The 16,719-nt window shown below is 46.1% G+C and overlaps 1 protein-coding gene and 1 pseudogene across 2 annotated transcripts in view; one reads left to right on the top strand and one right to left on the bottom strand.

Annotated features, from left to right (window-relative positions):
• The window catches only part of LOC126236166 (ski oncogene), a 666,701-nt gene that overhangs the window by 177,338 nt on the left and 472,644 nt on the right, over positions 1–16,719 (bottom strand). The window lies entirely within an intron of this gene.
• On the top strand, positions 16,332–16,449 carry LOC126238325 (5S ribosomal RNA; annotated as a pseudogene).

Here is a 16,719-nt window from a genome sequence, read left to right as displayed (position 1 = left end):
GAATGATCACATAAAACCGATTGTATGAAAAGGAGATGCCTGGCTGAGATTCATTGTAAGTATGACAAACCGTGATGTGGTTCGCGGAATACAGGTGTAGATGTACGCAAGGATCTTGCGGTAGGCCAGCGTGAGACATAAGTATGTCTTTTAGTCTGCGTATCACAGATTAACACACACTAATTAAGATCAGACGTAATGTTAAACATTTTAGCCACACTCATCTCAAATTAGTATAGTGCCGGCCGCGGTGGTCTAGCGGTTCTAGGCGCGCAGTCCGGAACCGCGCGACTGCTACGGTCGCAGGTTCGAATCCTGCCTCGGGCATGGATGTGTGTGATGTCCTTAGGTTAGTTAGGTTTAAGTAGTTCTAAGTTCTAGGGGACTGATGACCAAAGTAGTTAAGTCCCATAGTGCTCAGAGCCATTAGTATAGTAATGACGCTTATGAACTTGATTTTGAGTGCTCTATACATAAATACCACCAACCGACCAACCGCTCATTAATTAAAAACGGTTTTGTTAAGACGAGCTGTGAAAAACCAATATTCATGTGAGCTGTGCAAGGAAAGACAACAGATGTTACCATTTTAATAAAATGGGCACTGTTGGCTGGAGCGATAAAATGTATTAGTACGGCAGGTGATAAGATAATCTCTACCAAGCGGAGGCATCGCTGCTGGTTCATTACCCAAAGATGTTACTGGTCCCAGCGTAGTTCAGATTTCATCACTGATAGAAGTTCGCCACGGGGGACCAGCTGCCGACTGCCGAACTTGGACAATCACATTCCGGCTGAGCTCACTGTTAATAACTTGGGCGCTGAAACTCCTTAATAAAGTTCGCAACGGCGAGCTCTGTAATTGCTATTCCAGTCGCAGAAGTCATTACGTTTCCTTGGCAACTACGGAACGTTAAACTTAAGCAGTGTATGCATGTAAGTGACGTGAGGTTTTGATAGTCTTATCTGCTTACCAAAAGGCTTACGTCCTCCCTTATAATTATCAAAGGAGGTCATTACGAGTTTACAATACACTAAATGCGAACGGCAAAGGAGGCTGCATAGAAATATTTCATAAAAAGCTATATTCGATATGGTATAACAGAGGTTCACGGAAGAAGTAATAGTGGCCTTACTTCTCAACACATCTTTGAAGTTGTTACATCCACAAACGTTTGCGAGATACATCGCAAAACCACTAATATAAAGAAGTATTTGCTATCAACTTTTGTCAAGTATTTTCGAATAACAATAATCTGCAGCACTGGCTGTCGTTACTAGCGTTAGTCGGCCGCTGTGGTCTAGCGGTTCTAGGCGCGCAGTCCGGATCCGCGCGACTGCTACGGTCGCAGGTTCGAATCCTGCCTCGGTCATGGATGTGTGTGATGTCCTTAGGTTAGTTAGGTTTAAGTAGTTCTAAGTTCTAGGGGACTGATGACCACAGATGTTAAGTCCCATAGTGCTCAGAACCATTTGAACCATTTTACTAGCGTTAGAATATCATTTTATTTTGACTTTTTTCACTACTGTTCAGAATAGGCTGGGTAGTCATTTTTAAGTGTACGGTATAATACGTCAAAGGGGCAGCTTTGGATTAGAGTCAAAACTTACGTTCGTAATATACTGTTTGAATTCAGCTGTGTTACCCAACGCCCGGCGAGGTGTTCCTTCAGTCACAGAGCTGGTTTGATATTCCGTTGGCTCAAATTTTGCTTACTAGGCGACTGTTTCGAACGTCTCCCGGGGGGGAAAGTTGTGGGGAGGGGGGGAGAGAGAGATGAGGAGGAGGAGGAGGAAGAGGAAAAGGCACACCCCACGAACCTGGACGCCGGCATCTAATGCCTCTGGGGTCTCGTGAAGAACAGCCCAATCTGCTTCATACCATTTTGCGGCATTCAAGTAGAATTCGACAGAAGAGATTCCCGGTCTCCAGGAAGGTCACAAACACGTGCAAAAAAGAAAAAAAAAGCGTTACGAAATTCAACAACTGAAAGATAGGCATCAGTTTGCCGACCCTTTCTGAAAACGAGAATGATTCGCGAATTTTTTTAATTTCCTGGAACGCTTCTTTCTCCCAATGAACAACGATGGACTCCTGTATAGAAGAGGAGGAAGTACTTTCGCAAATCTATGAAGAACTCTTTAGGTATCCCATTATGTCCACTCGCATGTCCTATGATCGGCGATTTCACTTACAGCGATGTATCATATTTCATGTTCGTGCGACGATTGAAAGAAGGGATCACAGTAGTATCTTGATTACTATTTTGTATGCTGCTATTTACATTTAATCTGCCACCTACCGACTAAGACACGTCCGGCTTTCACAATGGCTATTAAAATGTACATGTACATAAAATGAAGCTTTATTTCATTTCTTTCTATTTTATCTAAGTTTTCATAAATTTACAGTATTAAATAATTGGAGACTTAAAAGTAATCAGGAATCGAAAATGCTTAAAATGACTGATTTATGTACTAAGAAATACGAAAGAGTTTAAATATCGCTCCTGTGAAGCCACCATCCGATCTACTACCACTCGCGAGGGCCAGAGCAATAGTTAACGAGCCTCTCGCCCTCTTATATTGTGATTCTACATCTAGATTAGGTTCTGTTTTTCATCTACATTGCACGGCAGCATATGCTGTCCTCTATTTCTACGTTTGTCTTACAGTCTCACATTACTAATACGGTATACACGTGCCTTCGTGACACTCCAGTGACTACCACCAGTCACGTTTAATTACGACCGTATTGTTAGTTTTCCTAGACTACGTTCTTCCTACCTCTAGCGTGTTAGTATGTATGAGCACTACTGATCCGCCCCGGTATCGCACGGGCAGCACTAACAAGGGGAGACCTCGACGTTGGGATCACGGATTTACTTCAAACTTTGTAAACTTTCAGTAGGCCATGTGGTGACCATGAAGGTGCACTACTCTGGCAATTCCGAGAAAATCGCAAGAGAACTTTTATGCGTCTATTATGTAACGGATGTACCTGTGCGTAGATATCGGACGTTAAGAGTTCGTGGTGGTCAAGCGGTTAGCGTTCGAGCTTCGTAGGACGAGAGTGTACGAGGCGACGGCTAGGTTACCGGTCAAACCTTCATTTTTGTAGTAAAAGAGTAAATTCTGTGAAACTCAAAAAATTTGCACTTACACTATTCATTCTTGCTACATCTCATCGCTAATTGCCAAATGGGGCCTGCATTTGTGTCTGCATATCGAAGCGTCGTGCTGCAAAGTAGTTCCGGGTACATCACCAGATTGCATGTACACTCCTGGAAATTGAAATAAGAACACCGTGAATTCATTCTCCCAGGAAGGGGAAACTTTATTGACACATTCCTGGGGTCAGATACATCACATGATCACACTGACAGAACCACAGGCACATAGACACAGGCAACAGAGCATGCACAATGTCGGCACTAGTACAGTGTATATCCACCTTTCGCAGCAATGCACGCTGCTATTCTCCCATGGAGACGATCGTAGAGATGCTGGATGTAGTCCTGTGGAACGGCTTGCCATGCCATTTCCACCTGGCGCCTCAGTTGGACCAGCGTTCGTGCTGGACGTGCAGACCGCGTGAGACGACGCTTCATCCAGTCCCAAACATGCTCAATGGGGGACAGATCCGGAGATCTTGCTGGCCAGGGTAGTTGACTTACACCTTCTAGAGCACGGTGGGTGGCACGGGATACATGCGGACGTGCATTGTCCTGTTGAAACAGCAAGTTCCCTTGCCGGTCTAGGAATGGTAGAACGATGGGTTCGATGACGGTTTGCATGTACCGTGCACTATTCAGTGTCCCCTCGACGATCACCAGTGGTGTACGGCCAGTGTAGGAGATCGCTCCCCACACCATGATGCCGGGTGTTGGCCCTGTGTGCCTCGGTCGTATGCAGTCCTGATTGTGGCGCTCACCTGCACGGCGCCAAACACGCATACGACCATCATTGGCACCAAGGCAGAAGCGACTCTCATCGCTGAAGACGACACGTCTCCATTCGTCCCTCCATTCACGCCTGTCGCGACACCACTGGAGGCGGGCTGCACGATGTTGGGGCGTGAGCGGAAGACGGCCTAACGGTGTGCGGGACCGTAGCCCAGCTTCATGGAGACGGTTGCGAATGGTCCTCGCCGATACCCCAGGAGCAACAGTGTCCCTAATTTGCTGGGAAGTGGCGGTGCGGTCCCCTACGGCACTGCGTAGGATCCTACGGTCTTGGCGTGCATCCGTGCGTCGCTGCGGTCCGGTCCCAGGTCGACGGGCACGTGCACCTTCCGCCGACCACTGGCGACAACATCGATGTACTGTGGAGACCTCACGCCCCACGTGTTGAGCAATTCGGCGGTACGTCCACCCGGCCTCCCACATGCCCACTATACGCCCTCGTTCAAAGTCCGTCAACTGCACATACGGTTCACGTCCACGCTGTCGCGGCATGCTACCAGTGTTAAAGACTGCGATGGAGCTCCGTATGCCACGGCAAACTGGCTGACACTGACGGCGGCGGTGCACAAATGCTGCGCAGCTAGCGCCATTCGACGGCCAACACCGCGGTTCCTGGTGTGTCCGCTGTGCCGTGCGTGTGATCATTGCTTGTACAGCCCTCTCGCAGTGTCCGGAGCAAGTATGGTGGGTCTGACACACCGGTGTCAATGTGTTCTTTTTTCCATTCCCAGGAGTGTATAAAGGGTTACACAAATCACGACAGGCATACATTTTCAGGAAAATTCTATGCGTTTCTTCATTTATTTATCGATAATTATAAATATGTTTGTTCTAATAATTAGTGACGAAGTTCGACAAAATATTGTCACGAGCACCCTCGTAGCGCGCAAACAATTCCGCACAGGTGGTCCTTCGTTGCTCTTTAAGGTCTTCTGTTAGGCGGCGAGGAATCCAGGGGCACACACCGTTGAGTATCCTCGACAGAAACGTTAAGTTCAGCAGCGAGGTGATCCATCGATCACCTCGAATGATTGTGTCCGTTCGTTCCACACTGTAGGTGGCACAGCTGTGTGCAGCTGGCCGGCACGCGGGACATCGGACCGGTTTGTTCGACCTTGTTGCGACGGTGACAGGCACCTCGCCCAATGACTCACCTTGCTTTTGTTCACTGCCAGGTCTTCGTAACATTCTGCAAGCATCTATGAATGTTTGCCATGCGTTTTCCGGCATAAGAAACTCAGTGATAGCTCTCTGCTTGGAAAGTACCTCCGTTCCAGACGCCATTTTGAAGGCTACTTACAGCGCCGGCAACTTATCCGAACTTCATGGAACTATAGGGACTGAAGCGGGAATATTGCACGATTGCTCACAATAAATTCCGCATTTTTAAACCGAAATTGGCTGAGAAAAAATGTGTTTAATTACTTATTAAACGCCCCTTGTAGGGTCCACCTGCGTTAGTAACTAGCTGTTAGTACTTTACGTTTATTCCTTATTCTATGTCATCTTCCCGTCGCTGTCGCCTCATCTGCTGCAACCAGTATTGATGTCTCGTTAGTATTGTCTGTGAAGTCATACGTCGCTTGGGCTCGTCGCCGCCTGCGCTCTCGTCGCTACATTCGTTAATGAAACAATTTCAGAGAAGAGGGTGTCGGACTTCTCTCGGACATCTTCCCTTTCGGCGCCAGTTTGAAGAAGAACTCTGTGCCGCGCCCTGCGTTCCGTGCCGCGCTGGTGTGAAGGATGAATACCCGGACGGGAGTAAAATCGAGAAGCCCCGGCGCGTGCGAGCAGGGCGGGTGTAGCCGGCGGCGCGGTGGGCGTGGCGGGCCTGCGCGACCTGCCTGATGGGCGGCGCGTTAGGGCGGCGAGGCCGCGCGCCCGCTGCCGCCGCCCCATCGATCCCCGGCGCCGGCTCGTCCTGGCCTGGGGTCAGTGGTCGCCTCGCCGCGCCCTGCCCTCCGCAGCCGACAGTTCGCCCCCACACGTCCCCGCGTTCGCTCGACCGTTTTTCGGCAGCTGAATCACCAAGCACCGAGAACAGAGGACACACAGTTCCCTGCAATTTCCCCAGAGCTTCCAAATGAACTGTGCGTATCTTTTTGCCTCAATTTATTCTTTACCCTTTTGAAAAAAGGAAAATCAGTATTTAACGTCCCGTCGACGACGATTTAATCAGAAAAGACGGAGCACTAGCTCAGACTGCGGAAGGAAATCGGCCATATTATTTTCATTTAGGAAAATCCTGGAACACCTCAATCTAGACAGCCAGACTGGGATTTGATGCACTGACCCTCCGAATACGAATCGATTGGTTCAAATGGCTCTCAGCACTATGGGACTTAACTGCAGAGGTCATCAGACCCCTAGAACTTAGAACTACTTAAACCTACCTAACCTAAGGACATCACACACATCCATGCCCGAGGCAAGATTCGAACCTGCGACCGTAGCGGTCACGCGGTTCCAGACTGTAGCGCCTAGAACCGCTCGGCCACTCTGGCCGGCAATACGAATCGAATGTCTTACAACTGCGCCATCTACTGCCTTCTCCTGTCCTATTCCTTTAATGTAAGACGCGGTATTTGGCTCTCTAAGGTAACCCTGGAATGAATCCGTTCACCGTGTATGTTATGTTAGTTTACTGGCAAGCATTAAAATGGTAAGGTTGTCTTCTCTCTCTCTCGCTGAGAAGGAGAGCGCGCCTAATCAACATCACATTTTTCGTCCAAATTTATGATGTATGCTGAGCTTGCCCAGGAATATAAGTGACAGAAGTGGGCCCGCATCTCGTGGTCGTGCGGTAGCGTTCTCGCTTCCCACGCCCGGGTTCCCGGGTTCGATTCCCGGCGGGGTCAGGGATTTTCTCTGCCTCGTGATGGCTGGGTGTTGTGTGCTGTCCTTAGGTTAGTTAGGTTTAAGTAGTTCTAAGTTCTAGGGGACTGATGACCATAGATGTTAAGTCCCATAGTGCTCAGAGCCATTTGAACCATTTGAATTTGACAGAAGTGGTAGCTCCAGATGGCCAAGCGTTTGGAAAGAAAGCATTTCATTTCTGGTGCGGGTCGGTCTAGACACGAGTCATTTATATTAGTGTGATGTCCGGGCAATGTTTTGGTGCAGCTGAAAGAGTGCAAACGGTAATCCGAGGGCCGTGTCCTTGAGTCTCTGTTCTATAACTTTTTTATTTTTCATTTTCAGTGTTTGCGATATCTACACAGCAAATAGACCGAAAAAATGCCCAATACATTGTATTTATTAGTATTTTTTGTTTTCTGACAACGTAAGCCAAAAGCTAAAGAGTCGCAAAAACATCCTGAGAAAATTGGCTGGCTCGACTTCGGGAGCTCAAGCATCCACCTTACGTACTGCCGCAATAGCCCTGGTATATCCTGTTGCCGAATATTGCTCTGCTTCTGGCATTCGAGCACTCATACTAATAAAATCGACGTCCAGTTGAACGAGTGAACGAGGATAATAACGGGTACTATTAAATCCACCCCAGTCCCTTGGCTGCATACTCTAAGCAATATCCCACCTCCACAATTGAGAAGGCGAGAAGCAGCAGCAAGAGAGAGGTCAAAAATTCATGACTAAGATAACCCACAGAATCCACCAATCCATGATGTTTTGAACTAAATACCATTGACCGGCTTGAAGTCACGGAAGCCTATATGGGTTAATACATAAGCAACCTGACATCAAGGAGCAATGCCGGCACTTTTGGAATGATTCTGGAATTAATAAACAAGGTATCCAAGATCCTACTCTGGAATTACCGGGCTTTGACCTGAAGAGATGTACCTGGACTAAATTAAACCGTATCAGAACGGGCCATGCAAGATGCAATGCATATAAGTACAAGTGGGGTCTATGCGACTCACCAGCCTGTGACTGTGGAGCACCAGAACAGAACGTCCGCCATATTATTGAGGAGTGCCCCTAAAGAAGATACGCCGGACCTATCTCTGGAGGTTATATATGTGAAACCTTCTGCTTTGGATTGGTTGTGCAATCTAGATATTGAGCTTTCAATATATGAATGAGTTTCTAGTCAGGCTTGCCAAGCTTTTAACGTGTAGTTATTGTCTTGAGTGTTTGTACTTTATTCTTTTGTGCTATTGCTTGTTTTTTACACATGTATTATTTACACATTGTTTTCTTTTATACATTTCGTCAACATATTGTTGTACTTATATAAAATATTGTCGCTGTATTGCCATACGCAAAATAAATAAATAAAATAAATTAGTATTTTCATAAAACGCATGAAAAGGAAAGGCAAAGGAAAATTAGGTAACGCAAATAAATTTCCAAAAAGGGATTGTAGAGGGTACGTGAACTCCGTATATGAAATTGGACACTTATTATTTTACAGTTCATCATATATACGTGCTGCGATGATATTCGTTGTAGATACAGGAGAAGCAGTAATTTTCTCGGCATCTTGCACACGCTATAAGCGCCGCATTTTTATCGTTATATTGTCCTTTAAAGTTCCTATAAAAATATACGTAGTTTTCGTTCTTAAAAGGTTCTCTTTCATTGGACACTCTGAGAACAAACCACGCGTAATGAAGTCCTTTATTGAATTACAATTTTGCAATTCCTAAGTTTCCGTTGTTTCCCTTTCATGCCTTTTACGAAAATATTAACAACTACAATACTTAAAACTTAAAAACTGAAGATACGAGGGCGTGCTGAAAAGTAATGGTATCGATTTTTTTTTCTTTTCCATATCGGCTGAGGTATCACGTGTCGTGCATATTTCTCGGTCGACTTTGCCGCATCGGTGACGAAGCTGCAACCCTCCCCGTTAGAGGGCTCCGAATTGTAGCGTGTGGCGGTGTGTAACGTAACTATGTACGTGCATGAGAAACAGCGGGCTGTAATCGGTTTTCGAATTCGAAGAGTTCGTCCACACATGGAGCACGCTTCAGCACGACAATGCCGGATCTCACACAAGCGCTGCGACATCTGCAACAACCCGACGTCTTATCATCCTCAATACACTCCCAATTATAGCCATCGTATTTTCATCTGTTGCGAAAACTTAAAAGCACACCTTCGAGGACTTCACCTTGATAGTGATGAAGCGTTGCCAGCGGAGATGTGGCTCCGTCAACAGTTTCGAACGTTCTGCAGTGACGGTATCAACAAACAGGTCACTCTTCGGAGAAGTCTATTCGTCACCGGGATGACTACTTTGAGAAGCAAATATGTACATATGAAGAATGAAGATGTAGAATGTTAATACCATTTGTTTTATTTAAAACGTTTTCACCTGTGAAATTCGGAAGCATTACTTTTCAGTACGTCCTTGTAAAAAGAGAGAGAGAGAGAGAGAGAGAGAGAGAGAGAAAGGTATGTGGCCACATAGGGAATCGTCCCTAGACCCGACCCTCAGATTATTGTCCTGTACTATTTCCCTTGCGCCAACAGCAACCTCGAAACTACGCTAACATAAATGGTTCGTGCCTCACCCGACGCGACAAAAATGTTATTTTATCTAAAAGCTTCGACATCTGGCGTTCCCTCATCTGTCGCTTTAATTTCTGGTCACGTACTGCATATACCATAAATATGAGTGAAATCTTCGATGACGATGAAGCGAAGTCCGCTTGTGAGACTTAACGGGTAACATCGCTGAATATCGATCGTAAACGTCAAAGCCCAGGCATAAGATGTGGAGGTAGTAGTTTTCCAGGAACTGCTGAAGGTAACCGTCGCTTGTGAGGTCACCATTAAAAAAAAAACTTTACTATCACGCCCACAGGACGACGCGATTCCGACAGACCGCAGTGAGAGACATCTTCTGTCGTATAGCGTCGTTTACATGCGGTACGGAGGGGCATCGGGTCAGCACACAGGTCTCCCGTATTCTCATTCAAGTAGCTCATCATTTGGCATCACGAGTGGACCCCGTTACTGTCCTCTCACAAATTGTTCAATCCTCATGTAGTGTAGTCAGTCACATGCAATGTGCTCAGCCGGCCTTTGTGACCGATCGGTTCTAGGCGGTACAGTCTGGAACCACGCGACCGCTACGGTCGCAGGTTCGAATCCTGCCTCGGGCATGGATGTGTGATGTCCTTAGGTTAGGTTTAAGTAGTTCTAAGTTGTAGGGGACTGATGACCTCAGATGTTACGTCCCACAGTGCTCAGAGCCATTTGAACCATTTTTTTTTTTAGCAATGTGCTCGGAAATCTCAGTTATAGACTTCTTGAGGGGAGTGAGTACATAATATTTTGAATAGGAACTCATGCCCGGAAACATGTCTGCTAGGTATGTTTGCAACAGGGTAATCATGGTGGGGGTGCTTACGTCGGATTGGTTGATGTCATTTCATGTCTATCCTACCTCTCTCATCTGGTTCGACACTGATTCACGTATCTGTGAGTGTTAAGAGATAGTATGGAGTGAAGGAGGTGGTATTGGTATGGACGTAGTTGTTGCTGACACAATAATATACCAGATGGCGCTGGGAGTAACATCCACTGCACGCGCAAATGCTCATGTGCTCACTGACGGGTGAGTCCTAGAACTCTGTAACGGGAATTTCCGAATGCCCTGTATTTGTGATGTCCTTAGGTTAGTTAGGTTTAAGTAGTTCTAAGTTCTAGAGGAGTGATGACCATAGATGTTAAGTCCCATAGTGCTCAGAGCCATCTGAACCCTGTATTTGTGATACTTTCATTTTCCGAGTTTATTCAGCTTCTCCGTCGCGTATGTTCGTGAGCCAGCCGACAACACTTTTTATCGTATTTGAAAGTGGTATTCCTGTGTGATATGGCTCGGGGATATACGTGGTGTAGCTGAGAACGTTTCTCGGCAAAAATAGTTACAACTCTCTTATCAGTAAATCTTGAACAAACTGTACTATTCGAATCCTTTTTATTAATTTTCGTTTTTCAATTGTGTAGAGATAAGTATCACTGCCTTCTGTTAAACTGTTAAAATTCCCGAAGTTCAGAAGCAGCGATTGCCGAAACACACCCGAGAGCAGGAGAAACAATGTAATTGGAAACGAAATCTAGAACCGCGGGTAAAACAGAAGAATCTGTGCTCTGCACATCTGCTGGGCGAAGGACTCACTGGAACCAAAGCAAGGGCAGCGAGCCACGAATGTTAGCAGAGTTGCTTGCTGTGTGTGCCCTGGCAGAGCTCGCTGGCTGGCAGGACAGCGGGCACGACACGCAGCAGGCAGCGGCCGGCTGCGATCAGCTCATCGCGGCTGACAGCGCTAAATTGGGCGGCAGCTGGCAGCGCCGAGCCGAGCCGGGATCTCCCGCGGCTCCACGCATACACAGCTGCTACCAGTCCGGCCGCACACCTTCACTCCACCACCAAAAACATTCACATTAACAACACGGGTAGGTTGACCGCTGTTAACTCCAGCGTATATTAGGCGATGTGCTGCCCGAAGAAAACCAACGGTGCAGCCCGAATCAAGTAGTCGTGAGGCCCGCTATTCTCAACAGTATTGTATAATAATATACATCTAGTAACTAAAAGCCGAATCAAAAACGTTAAAGCTTCCCAAGAGTGTAGTTTTCCTGTTCAGTTGAAGATGTGAGAGGGGGTATGTTTCATTGTTTGTCTCCTAGTACTGACAACTCACGGAAGTGCGCGATTCGTTCCGACCAGTTCCTGTGGTGTATACAAAGGGCGTTCAAAAAGTTTTGCAGAGTCGTCTCTAATCTTTTTATTTTTTGCAGGAGGAGAATGAATTTTTTTGTGAACATACTTGGAACATGCCCGCATCTCGTGGTCGTGCGGTAGCGTTCTCGCTTCCCACGCCCGGGTTCCCGGGTTCGATTCCCGGCGGGGTCAGGGATTTTCTCTGCCTCGTGATGGCTGGGTGTTTTGTGCTGTCCTTAGGTTAGTTAGGTTTAAGTAGTTCTAAGTTCTAGGGGACTTATGACCACAGCAGTTGAGTCCCATAGTGCTCAGAGCCATTTGAACCATTTGAACTTGGAACATTTAGCTATAAGTTGGTATATAAAAGTTTTTTTCTTTTATTTACAGGTGTCAGGTTGCGACAACGGTCGGTGCTGGACTTCCTCTTCAAGACCGGCGATCACTCTGCCACATCGATTAGCAGGAATTGCTCCCTGTTTATGGCGAGGTGTCATCCGGGTTCCCCTCGGAAGAAGAAACCAAGACTTTCACGAGGTGATGGCCTCCATCTTCTGGGATCAGTGTGGTGTTGACTTCTTGGAACCTGGCTCCACAATTAACCGGGACCGTTACTGTTTGTCACTGGACAAGCTGCGACGTGCCATCAAGACCCACAGATCACAGCTTCAGGGTCACTTCATTAGACTCCACCATGACAATTCCAAACCCCATACAGCTCTTATGACGCAGGAGAAAATCAGGAAAATGGGCCAGCCGAAGTGGCCGTGCGGTTAAAGGCGCTGCAGTCTGGAACCGCGAGACCGCTACGGTCGCAGGTTCGAATCCTGCCTCGGGCATGGATGTTTGTGATGTCCTTAGGTTAGTTAGGTTTAACTAGTTCTAAGTTCTAGGGGACTAATGACCTCAGCAGTTGAGTCCCATAGTGCTCAGAGCCATTTGAACCATTTGAACCAGGAAAATGGGTTGGAAAATTGTTCCTCATCCTCCCTGTAGTCCGGACTTGGCTCCATCTGATTTTTACCTGTTTGGTCGTCTGAAGGCCCACCTGCGCGGTAAAACATTTGATAGTGAGATAGACCTTATTTCCTGGCCGGCCGCGGTGGCCGTGCGGTTCTGGCGCTGCAGTCCGGAACCGCGGGACTGCTACGGTCGCAGGTTCGAATCCTGCCTCGGGCATGGGTGTGTGTGATGTCCTTAGGTTAGTTAGGTTTAAGTAGTTCTAAGTTCTAGGGGACTTATGACCTAAGATGTTGAGTCCCATAGTGCTCAGAGCCATTTGAACCTTATTTCCTGTGTCCAGCTATGGTGTAAAAGTCAATCCCCAGAATTTTACCAAAGTGCATTTATATAATGGAAAGAACGTTGGGCCAGATGCGTGACAGCTGATGGAGGCTACACTGAGTAGGCTCAATGCATAGCTAAATGTTCCAAGTACAGGTATGTTCACAAAAAATTTTTCTCCTCCTACAAAAAATAAAAAAATTAGAGACGACTGTGAAAAACTTTTTGACCGTCCTTTCTAAAAATTACTTCAGTCAAACAGTCTAATTTTTTTTTCGAACGCTGTGTTTTCCTAAGGGCAATGTTCCAAAAGTTCATATTGCCACAGTATAAATTTTGACACAGCACTAGCATAGCTTCGTGACTGCTCATTAAAGAGGCGGCGATCTTCAAATGTTGTACTTATTTGTAACAATGAACACTGTTGTAATTCATCGCAATGAGTAGAAGAAACATAACATTCAAAACATTTACTAGACACTAGTGATCGTGTGAATCTGAATATATTATTTATTTAGCAAACACAGTCGTGGCCGCGTATAAGCTGTTACTTTTTATTCGTGTATGACTGGTTTCGATCTACTACAGAGATTATCAGATCTACATTCCTTGGTGATAGTAGCAATCCCTGGCGTGAAGCAGGCCCCTCCGTGCTGGCGTTGAGAACACTGCGAAACCGCACATAAAAAGTAACATCTCATAAGCAACCACGACTGTGTTTACTAAATAAATTTTAATATTATTTTATTATATCACTGTTTCCTGAAATAATGTTAAAAAAATTTAATTTGAATACAAGTGCAATTAGCGTTATTAATAAGTCATCTGCCCACAAAGACAACACAAACGCAACCTTGGGGTCGCTGAGGGTGGCAGCAATCTAAAACGCAGAACGTCACGAAGTGTTACGGATGAAGTCGATTTTTAACGATCAGCAATTGGCGGCCGGCAGCCAACTTATCGCGATCTTACTGTAGCTTTTCTACCGGTGTCTCACAACATACTAATTTACGCAGGTCACCAATTACTATTAAGTTCGGCACCTGTGCGGCCCGAGCTACCATACCACAACGTCAGTATTGGCTCCTGAGCAGAAGTGTGTGACGACCACTAGTCTAAATCCAATCTGTCTACTCGTCGTACGCATGTCGACTGCAGCTTCTTTGACATATTATTCCCGTACGAGTCACTGAGTTTACAAGCCGGCGCCGATACTTGGATACTAAAAAGTGTTTGTTGTGTTTGACAGTAATTTTTATCTGTAGGAGTTTCAATGGATCGTGCATTTATTTATGCCGTAAATTAGTCTACTTGCGGATCTAAACATACGAATATTTCAGTTTTTTTGTCAAGACAGCGAATGGTCAGGAATCTCGTCGAAAGAGCAGCAGCGACGATAACAATCGGCGTGCTGCACGGAAAGAAAAATCACACAGGTGGAAAGCCAGATTGTTGGAAATATATAAACGTTTGCCAATGAAATGTGGCTAGAGGTCTCCTAATGAATTCCGAAACTTTGTAAGGGTGTACGAATGGAGACCAAACACACTTTCGTGCTCTACAAGTCGGCTAAAAATATTTTTTTCTTTAAAATAGCAGCTGTCCGTAATACGATCGCAGTCTGCAAATTTGGCTAAGTACTCTCCGAACATATCACTTACTTCAATCCCTCTTTCATGTCGTGCATTATATTTTATGTCATGCTTTTCCTCCAGCAAACCAATCAAAAAGAGCGTCAGGCGATGGCAGTACTACGTCGCCTCGTTTTTGAAAGGGACCGTATCGAGTTATTTGTGTACTCAGGCCAGACGAATATGAAACACTTGGTACAATATGTTACACCTATTATCATTTCCCCGAAACTGAATACAGAAGAATGTGAACTAATTCATCCGAGGCAAGCACGACACTCATTTGATCGACATCCTCTACAAAAATCTCATTCCTATAAACCAATTCGATACGACTCACATCTCGGAAAATGTTCTTCAACTAAAATGTTAATGGCAGCAATGTATAAAGGTCAGTTGCAGTGTGCAATGCTTGGGCAACTACATCTAAAACTGCAAAAGCTCACTCTAAATTTCCAGATTTTTCCAACCCAACTACATCAATCTGGCGCAAATCTGATTAATAACATGTTCATTTCTTACGAATAGTGAAACACTGGGTATATGTTACGCCTCCCACTATTTCTCCGAAACACAGAGAAATGTGAATTAATTCATTCTAGGTGAGCTATAATAATAGCGCCTATAGACTACACTAAAGAGACTGACACTTTTGTGGTACGCATACTCTGTGGCTGCAGGGTCTGTCTACTAATTCACACAAATCTCGAGCTTCAGACGCTGTAACTTGTCAAGGTGTTCTTTGGAAACAGAAGAAAGGAGTACTGTGTAGATGATCCAATCTAGTTAGAACCGATTACGAGTCCGGAAGTCAATGTCCTCTGGCTCAGCCCACTTTACCCGAACTCCATCTACGTTCGTCTGGTTTGGAATTTCCCCGGCTAGCAGTGGTGTGAGCTTGGATCTCGTTACCGGGGTGGGGCACACACGGACAGGAATAGAAAAGCAGATGCTGGCGCCGATCTGCCGTGCTGACCCCGCGGTCGTTTCCCACGCCACGACCACTTGCTGGTCTCGTACGAAAACGATACTTCCTGTTGACGACGTGCGCCGCCAAACGCAGCACAATAGTACTTGCCGTCGCGTCGCCATATGATCACACGAGCGGCGTACTCCAGTGGTGGTCAGAGAAGCTCGTCCCCATGTTGGAGACGACACCTTTAACAAGTTGCTATACAACCGCCCGACGTTTGGAATAATTTACACACCAAGAGGCCGATCCTCGTCACGAATGGATAAATTCTTGCCAAACCAAACAAATGACTGCACTATCAAAATCCTAGCAAATCCAATGCAATTACAATGCCAAAAAATGAGTATTAACTGTATAAAACATAGAAACTGAGTTACACGATGCCACGAATATGTCTACCTCTACTAAACCTGCGTTAGAATTTCACACACATTTACAACTGTAACGTGATAAATAATTGACAAACATCTGCACGACGTCTCTTGGCGTCGTTTCAAAGGAGAATACGAAGCTAGAATTTATTAAACAGTATTGGCACATGAAGTTTTAAACTTTATGTCACCACACGTCTTCCTCATGACTAAATTCTGTTTACAAAAATTGAACCAACAATGTTTTAATTATAGTATCGCTTCACTATATCTTCTACGTTCAGTCACGAAAGTGTGTAGCAAACGGCTGTAGAACGAATGCACGTCTTACCTCTGCAGCACGTCTGGAAAATGCATATAAAGTGATGGAGCGAGGAGGCGCAGTGTTAAGACACTGGACTCGTATTCGGACAGCTTATCAAGTCCCGGTCCGACCATCCAGATTTAGGTTTTCCGTGATTTCACCTAGCCAACGGCCTTGCCGCAGTGGTAACACCGGTTCCCGTCCGACCACCGAAGTTAAGCGCTGTCGGGCTCGGCTAGCACTTGGATGGGTGACCATCCGGTCTGCCGAGCGCTGTTGGCCAGCGGGGTGCACTCAGCCCTTGTGAGGCAAACTGAGGAGCTACTTGATTGAGAAGTAGCGGCTCCGGTCTCGGAAACTGACATACGGCCGGGAGAGCGGTATGCTGACCACATGCCCCTCCATATCCGCATCGAGTGACGCCTATGGGCTGAGGAAGACACGGCCGCCGGTCGCTACCGTTGGGCCTTCATGGCCTGTTCGGGAAGAGTTTTTTTTTAGTTTTTAGCGATTTCACCTAAATGGGTTAAGGGGAATGCTGGGATGGTTCCT

The sequence above is a fragment of the Schistocerca nitens genome, chromosome 2 (assembly GCF_023898315.1).
Source record: "Schistocerca nitens isolate TAMUIC-IGC-003100 chromosome 2, iqSchNite1.1, whole genome shotgun sequence".
Lineage (NCBI taxonomy): Eukaryota > Metazoa > Arthropoda > Insecta > Orthoptera > Acrididae > Schistocerca > Schistocerca nitens.
Note: the sequence above shows the minus strand (reverse complement) of the source record. Positions and strands in the feature narration are given on the sequence as shown.